The 7953-nt window shown below is 41.4% G+C and overlaps 1 long non-coding RNA gene across 1 annotated transcript in view; it reads left to right on the top strand.

Annotated features, from left to right (window-relative positions):
* The first annotated feature begins 1391 nt into the window (after nt 1–1391).
* The window catches only part of LOC131380999 (uncharacterized), a 70588-nt gene continuing 64026 nt past the window's right edge, over nt 1392–7953 (top strand). Inside the window, exon 1 of the long non-coding RNA XR_009209387.1 lies at nt 1392–1591. This is a non-coding gene — a long non-coding RNA (uncharacterized LOC131380999). The remainder of the gene's footprint in view (nt 1592–7953) is intronic.

The raw sequence follows: 7953 nt of genomic DNA, 5'->3' as shown, positions 1-7953 counted from the left end.
CGCAGAAGCCTAGCAATTCTTTCACTGGAAACTCCATCATCTAACTATGCGAGGTTGAGCAAGTTACTTTATTTTTCCCACCTTTGTTTCCCTGTCTGTCCTATGCAAGTTACAACTGCCTCATAGAGTTGCTGTGAGAAATAGATGTGATTGATTTTATGCAGATGAGCAGGAGTACTCAGTGCCTGAGGCCTCACTCCTGCTGCCTGCCAGCTTGTCTGCCCCTCTACCCCTCTGGACACCCCCTTCCTTGACCTCTGGCTACTGGTTGGTTTTGGCCAATGGGAGGCACAGTAAGGGGGAGCAGGAAGGAAAAAGGAGTTTGGATACTTATTATTCCTGAAATCTTCCTGCTTTCTACTTCATTTTGTCCTAGAGAATGCCCATTCTTTGTTGTTGTTGTTGTCGTTGTTGTTGTTGTTGTTGTTTTTGAGACGTGATCTCAGTTCACTGCAACCTCCACCTCCCGGGTTCAAGCTATTCTGCTGCCTCAGCTTTCCCAGTAGCTGGGATTACAGGCATGTGCCACCACGCCCGGCTATTTTTTTGTATTTTTAGTAGAGACTGGGTTTCTCCATGTTGGTCAGGCTTGTCTCGAACTCCCGACCTCAGATGATCTGCCCGCCTTGGCCTCCCAAAGTGCAGGGATTACAGGCATGAGCCACCGCCCCTGGCCGAGAGCTCCCATTCTTTACTGGTTCCCTTAACTCTCTTCACACTCCTGAACACAGTCCCTGTTAACATCTCTTGTATTATTCCTTTGAGGGCACCATCTGTTTTCTCCTAGGGCCATGACTGTACCCTCTCCCAGGCATGCAGGTGGTGACGTTTGCCCCCGATGGAGTTTGCTTCCTTAAGAGATTGTATCTTGGTGCAGCAGCAGAATGACTTATCCAGAAAAATCCACTATTTGAAACCTGGCTCTGTGCAGGCTTAAACATTTTGTTTATGTGGTGAAAATAACGAGAACGTCATTCTTGAAAAGGGATTTCTTTTTTAACTTTTGCCCAAACATCCCCTTTCATTCCCTCCTCCTCTTAAAAAAAGGAAAAAAAGAAGATGCTCTGGCTTGTATTTATGAGGGAGTAAGGCATGCAGTTCTCCTTTCAAAGCTGTTCACATGGAAAGGAAACTGACCTTGACATTTACACAGTCCAGGAGGATTCCAAATAAAATTTGGACAGATTGGGAAGTTACCATCTTGGAGTGTAGGGAAAGCAAGCCTGGTGGGAAGATGTGGTGACATATATGAGGCAATCCATAGATGTTAGGAATGTGCTGCTCCGTATGTGCCTCACTTCTTCAAGATCCAATGGAATTGCCACAAATATGCATATGTTCTTTATGATGTCACATGAGAAGACCATCCAATTAAAGCACTCCACACTAAAGGCAAGGAGTATAAGTGCTGCATATATTTATGATTGCTTAATGTCAACAAAAGGGTCTTTTAAGCACAGCACATTCCTTACCCTGCACTCGCAGATCATGCTAAACACATCCAAATGCACAAACTATAAAAGAGGGAAGAGGCAGTACCGGCACCAAGCTCTTTGGTTTCTGCATCTGGCCAGCGTCCACTGGGAGAAATGTAAGTCAGAGTTTACCACATGGATTACAAATGTGCTGAATTGCAAGAATGATTATTAAATGAAAATATCCATAGCACCTGCAGCTTGTCCCGGAAAATTCCCCCAGGGTATTGTGGGTGCTTTTCTAAAAAAAATTTTTCAGGAAAAAAAGGAAGACAGAGTGAGATGCAAATGGCAACTCCAGCTGTTTATAGTAGCAACTCCATTAATGTTCCTGAAGGGTTTGCAGAGTCAATTCAGTCAATCTGAGCTGCTTCCATTCTCAGCATGAGTGTGAGGAGTGGGGGCTAGGGGAATATCATTAGCCTCTTTCCTTTGAGGTTTGGATGATCAAGACAATGAAAATAATAGTAGTGTAAATGGAAATTGCTTTAAAAAACAAAGCACGTCAGTGCAGGGGGAAGCATGAGGCTAGCTCCATTTCTCTGACCCAGCAGTAGTATTTATTCTCTCAGGGAAACTGAGAGGCTATGTGGATTTTGTTTATTTAATACATGATTGTGTGTATATATATAGAACACTCTGAACATATGTAATATCTGGCTGTGTTTCAATTAGTTTCTGCGTGTGTGTGTGTGTGTGCATGCTTGCACGAGCATGCTCACACATCCATGTATGTTTGTGTGCGTGTGAAAAGAAAAATAATAAAGTTAGGGGAAGTTCAATGAGGTGGTAAATTTCTGGAATTTGAAATCAAAATACCTAGAGTCAAGTTATCACCCTATCAGGGTAAGTAGTTGGGCAAGTGATTTAACCTTTCTGCACCTGAGTTCCCTAATGCAGCAGTCCCCAGCCTTTTTGGCTCCAGGGACTAGTTTCATGGAAGAACATTTTTCCATGGACTGGGGGCAGTTGCAGGGGGAGGGGGATGGTTTGTGGGGGATGAAGCTGTTCCACCTCAGATTATCAGACATTAGATTCCCATAAGGAGCTTGCATGCAATCTGGACCCCTCACATGTGCAGTTCACAATAGGCTTCCGGCTCCTATGAGAATCTAATGCCTCTGCTGATCTGACAGGAGGCAGAGCTCAGGCGGTCATGCTCGCTTGCCCACTGCTCACCTCCTGCTGTGCGGCCCAGTTGCTAACAGGCCATGGACCTGTACCCGTCTGTGGCTTTGCTAAAAAACATGATTAAATGATACTCTTAAAGCAAAGTAAGACTATTAACACAGGGACCACTGCAATGGGGTCTTGGGTTCAATTCCAAATGCAGCATGGGCAAGTGGAAGTTTATAGCCAAGGAGCAGGGTGGAGGTCAGAGGATAGAACATTACCAAGAGGAAACATCAGGGGTAAGGGGGACTGTGGCTAAATTGACTTAAGAGAATTCTTGCTGAAGGCAGGCCAGGATGATCAGACATCCCCTGGGGATGGTGGATGGAGGATGAGGAAACTGAACACATATCCAGGGTGATGAGATATTGAAGGTGAGGGTTCTTGCTAAACTGATTTGGCAGCGTTCTTTGCTAAAAGTGGATTTTATAAGGAAATGAACAGTAAAGTGTGGCCAAAAAGAATTTTTGTTACCTTGTAGCTTTTTAAAAAAAACTATTAATGAGCCATAATAGCACAAATATGATCGGCAGATAGATATATTTTTTGAGACAGGGTCTCACTCTGTTGCCCAGGCTGAAGTACAGTGGCATGATCATGGCTCATTGCAGCCTTGACCTCTTGGGCTCAAGCGATCCTCCCACCTCAGCCTCCAAAGTAGCTGGAACTGCAGGCATGCACCACAATGCTCAGCTGATATTCGTATTTTTTGTAGAGACATGGTTTCACCATGTAGCCCTGGTTGCTCTTGAACTCCTGGGTGCAAGTGACCTGCCCACCTTGGCCTCCCAAAGTGCTGGGATTACAGGTATGCACCACATTGCCCACCCTATGACAGATACTTTTAAAGGGCTTTAAGAAGAATATATCTGGACCCTTGTTCCCACCTCTGATCCCCATCCTACCGCCGGCAAACAAGCATAGACTTCTAAAGGAGTGTTCTACGGTGTCTTCTAGGCCCTGGGGTTTGTGGTGTCATGTGGATAACTGGTGAAAAGAGGACTGAAATGAAACTAAGACAAGCTGAATTGACTTACATTATGGAAGGGCAAAGAGGTGGGGGAAAGCAGAGACCTAGAAATGTGAAAAGATGGCAGAAAGCTAGAGGAAGGTGAGAGCCACAGAGAGTTGAATTTTAGGAGCACTTTTGGTAGTTGCAAGCAGTGAGAAAACAGGTTTTCTCTGTTTTCACCATGCTGTGATGGGCAAAACGTTGGAAAGATAATGATTTAAAGCATAGTTTGAAGAATTTTTTCCTATATGTTGCATTTTGTTATACCTCTTCGCCGTTTTCTCAGACTTCAATAAATAATCAAAATTTATTGCAATCTCTTCTGAGTTGATTGTATGTTGAACTGGAACACTAGGGAGCTCAGCTTTGCATGTGTTACAGAAAGATAATTTTTAAAGTGACCATTGTAAGAATTTTAACCTACATTTTGATGTTGAGTAGATAATGAGTTATGTTTTCAGTTATGCTCAGGATTATGTGGTGAAATGAGAAAAAAAAAAAGAAATGCACAAGACATAGAACTCTATCTATATCTCTAGGGCAAAATGCTGAATGGCAGAAGTCTGAAGAAAAGCTAAGAGCTCCATCCTATTGAGAAGTTCATCACAGGGAAGACTCCACTGAAGTAATCAGATGCCTTTCCTGCTGCCCTGAGTCTTTAACTGTCCAAAGGGAGTCCTGAACCCAAGGCTGTTTCAGCTGCATGCGATTGTTAGGATCATTCACTCATACCTCTTCGTTTAGGATAGAGAACAATCAGGCAAAGAAGGGGGAGGACTCACCCAAGGTCAGATAATTAGCTAAGGGCATCAGAACCCACAGTTCATGGTTGTTAGTACCACATCAAGCTCCCTTGCAAATTATCCTCATACATTCTAAGCCCACAGGCTCGGGGCTCATCTAAAAGAGATGGACCAGAGAGGTGGAGATGGAGAAAAAAGTCTCCTACCACACACTGGAACCACTTTTACAGAAGTGCCTGTTGTCTCCCCTGCACCCCAGCACTCCCAACCCCAACAATGCCAGGCAGCAAGCTGTTGCAGAAAGGAAGCAGGCTGCTGCCCCTGCAGTGTTCAGGCCTCCTCCTGGCAGGGCTCCCTCTACCTGAATCCATCTCAGGGAAATGGTCATCACTGACTATGCTGCACAGAGCCTGCAAAGTTATGTTAATAATCTCTCTGGGCCTTAAACTGAATAACCAAGATTTCACACATGTACCATTCACTTCCCACTTAATATGCACACTCAATTTACACAGGAAGTATGCCTAAGGCTCTTTCAATGACTGTATGTGACTACACATAGGGTTTTTCTTTTATAACAGATTGGCAAATGCCTGAGGTGGTATGAGTGTGGTGTTGCTGGAAAACCTTAGTTGAAATTCCTGGACTATATGAAATCCTTTTTAAATCTCCTTATTCTGAAAACATATTTTAAAAAAAAATTTAGACCACTCATGGGATTTAAAGTAAAAAGTACAAATATACTGTATTTCGTGACTGTAATCAAACTGGAGACATTATGCAAACATAGAGCTCTTATATTTTCATTCTTCTACTTTAGGTTGCAATTGTCTATCTCTGCATTATGTGCAAACCAGAATGAGAACTGTGGGAATAAAACACATGGTTGTGTTCACGTTCTGAATGTTCAAGTATTAGCAGAATTGAGAGATCCATAAAGTCACAAGAAATCATGAAAAATTATTTTGTGTTGCTGCCCCTCTTTCTGCACCCCTCCCTATGATATATGCCTCTTTACTTATTGCAGGTCCCTGGGAGGTTCCTTCAGCTTTTAAATGGGGCAGGAGACTACTTCTACCTTTGATGACTCAGTGTAGCATCCAATAATAGTCACAGAAAAATATATAAGTATTTTCCTTATGTCTAACCTAATTTCTAAATATAGACTTATACTTCTGGCTATGATGTAGTAGTTTGTGGCAGACTTAAAACTCTTGCCAGGAACAACCAAAAGAGGAGGTTGATTTTTAAAAGTGTCTAAAGGCATGATGGTACTACTAACGCAAGGACTTAAAGGGCCACATACTGGAAGAAAGAAAGCTCAGTGAGGTGAATATCCCGCTTTTCTAGTAGGACATTTGGCAATTTTTAGTATGGGATAAGTGTCAACCTCAAAAAAAAAAAAACATCAGAGAAAACTATCTCTTAGGGCTGGGGTGGTGGCTCAGGCCTGTAATCCCAGCACTTTGGGAGGCCAAGGTGGGTGGATCACTTGAGGTTAGGGGACTAGCCTGGCCAACATGGTGAAACCCTGTCTCTGCTAAAAATACAAAAAATTAGCGAGGTATGGTGGCATATGCCTGTAATCCCAACTACTCAGTAGGCTGAGGCAGGAGAATGCCTTGAACCCAGGAGGCAGAGGTTACAGTGAGCCGAGATCACACCACCGACAGAGAAAGACTCAGTTTCAAAAACAAACAAACAAAAAAACAAAACAAAAACTTACCTCTTAATTTAATGATTTTATTCAAGAGTAAGCAAAGAGGATTATAACCTGGGATGCACAGCTATAGCAAGTCTCAGGTGCAACTGAAGAGTGGAAGGAAAGGGGAAGCTTTTATTTGGCAAAAAGGGAGAGGTTTACATAAGCTACTTAGAAAGACTTTTATTGGTTCTGTAGGCTTAAAGCTGGAATTGGCATCAGTTCATTGGTGGAGATGCCGTTACTAGGCAAGTGTTCTTCTGAGAACATTTTATCTGAATTGCTGCAGTCCTAAAGAATGTCTAGTGTTAAATCTGGTCATAGAAATATGTGCATGCATGCAAAATGTAGGTCATAAAAAGCATGAGATGCTTAAAGGACATGAAAGAATTTCTTGTGAGATTATTTTAAAAAGTCCTTGGGACAATCTTGTTTCAGACATACAAGCATTAGCTCTCTGTCTTCACGCTTTCCCAGCTTCAGTTTGTTTGGGCCTGCCAAGAGTGATTTCATCCTAGTATCTGCAACCTTCACATTAGCCCATCAGAGGAGCACTTCTAATGGGCAGAGAAGTGGTACAGCTTTAGGCAATGTTAAGGTGTAGGGAACAAAAGGTTGAAATTCTGGATTTCCAAGACAGCTAAAATGTGAGGGCTAAAATCCTGGAGGGAAGAAAGGTGCAGAAAAGGGAGCCTGATATTTGGCACCATTTTTATTCTCTGGGCATTTGGTAATTAAGCTATATAGGGCAAGAGGCTGCAAAGCTAAACAGTAACAACTGAAAAGCAGAACACAGTCTTTGGCAGTCACATGGTGCCAAGAAATTTTTTAAAAATTGGGTTTAAAAGTTGAAAAAGAGGAGGAGTCATTGCAGACACTTCAGGCTCTAAGCTGGGACCACTGGAAGGTTATATTCTACAAGCAGAGGTAGACCAAGTTTTCCAATGATGCAAATCAGTCTCAAGTCAGTTCCATCTATAATTAGATTGAGACAATCTGTCTCCTCCTGCCTTCAGAAGGGAGGCCGAATCCCCTCTGAAAGAATACTGCGTTATTCAAAGCATTAAAAATTTTCATATACAATATCTGACATTCAACAAAAAATGATTAGGCATGCTAAGAAACAAGATCAATAAATTAATAAACATGAGAAAGAGATATGTGACTCAGATATTCAAATTATTAGATATGTTTAAAAATAATTTTAATTAATATGTTTAATAAAATAGATGTCAATATGAAGAATTTCATTATAGAATTGGAATCTTTTTAAAGTAATCAAATGGAAAATTTTAGGAATAAAGTTTTAATATCTGATATTAAGAAATAGGTGAACAGCAGGTTAGACAGAGCTAAAAAGGAGCTCAGTAAGCTAGAAGATAGGTTAGTAGGAAATATTCACAGTGAAGCCTGAAGACAAAAAAAGCATAAGAATTACAGAAAATAATGTCAGAGACACATAAAATATGGTGAAAAATCTAACACAGAGTTTCTGAACCTCTGCACTATTGGTATTTTGAGCCAAATAATTATTTGTTGTATGGATATTTTGTCCTAGGGACAAAATTTTCCAAATTTAGAGTCATTAGTCTAAACCTAGCATAATTAAAGAGAGAATGGGGCAGAGGCAATACTTGAAGAAAAATGGCTGAGAATTGATTCAAGAAGCACTGCAAATCCAAAACTTAGGCATATCAGAGTAAAACTGTCAAAACAAAAAATAAAGAGAAAATAACAAATATAGCCAAAGGGAAAAAAAGGTATGTTACTTTTGAAAGAGCAACTTTAACAGTTCACTTCTCAACAGAAATGAAGGGAACTATGTGACAATGGAATGATATCTCTAAA

The sequence above is a fragment of the Hylobates moloch genome, unplaced genomic scaffold, assembly GCF_009828535.3.
Source record: "Hylobates moloch isolate HMO894 unplaced genomic scaffold, HMol_V3 SCAFFOLD_13, whole genome shotgun sequence".
NCBI lineage: Eukaryota > Metazoa > Chordata > Mammalia > Primates > Hylobatidae > Hylobates > Hylobates moloch.
Note: the sequence above shows the minus strand (reverse complement) of the source record. Positions and strands in the feature narration are given on the sequence as shown.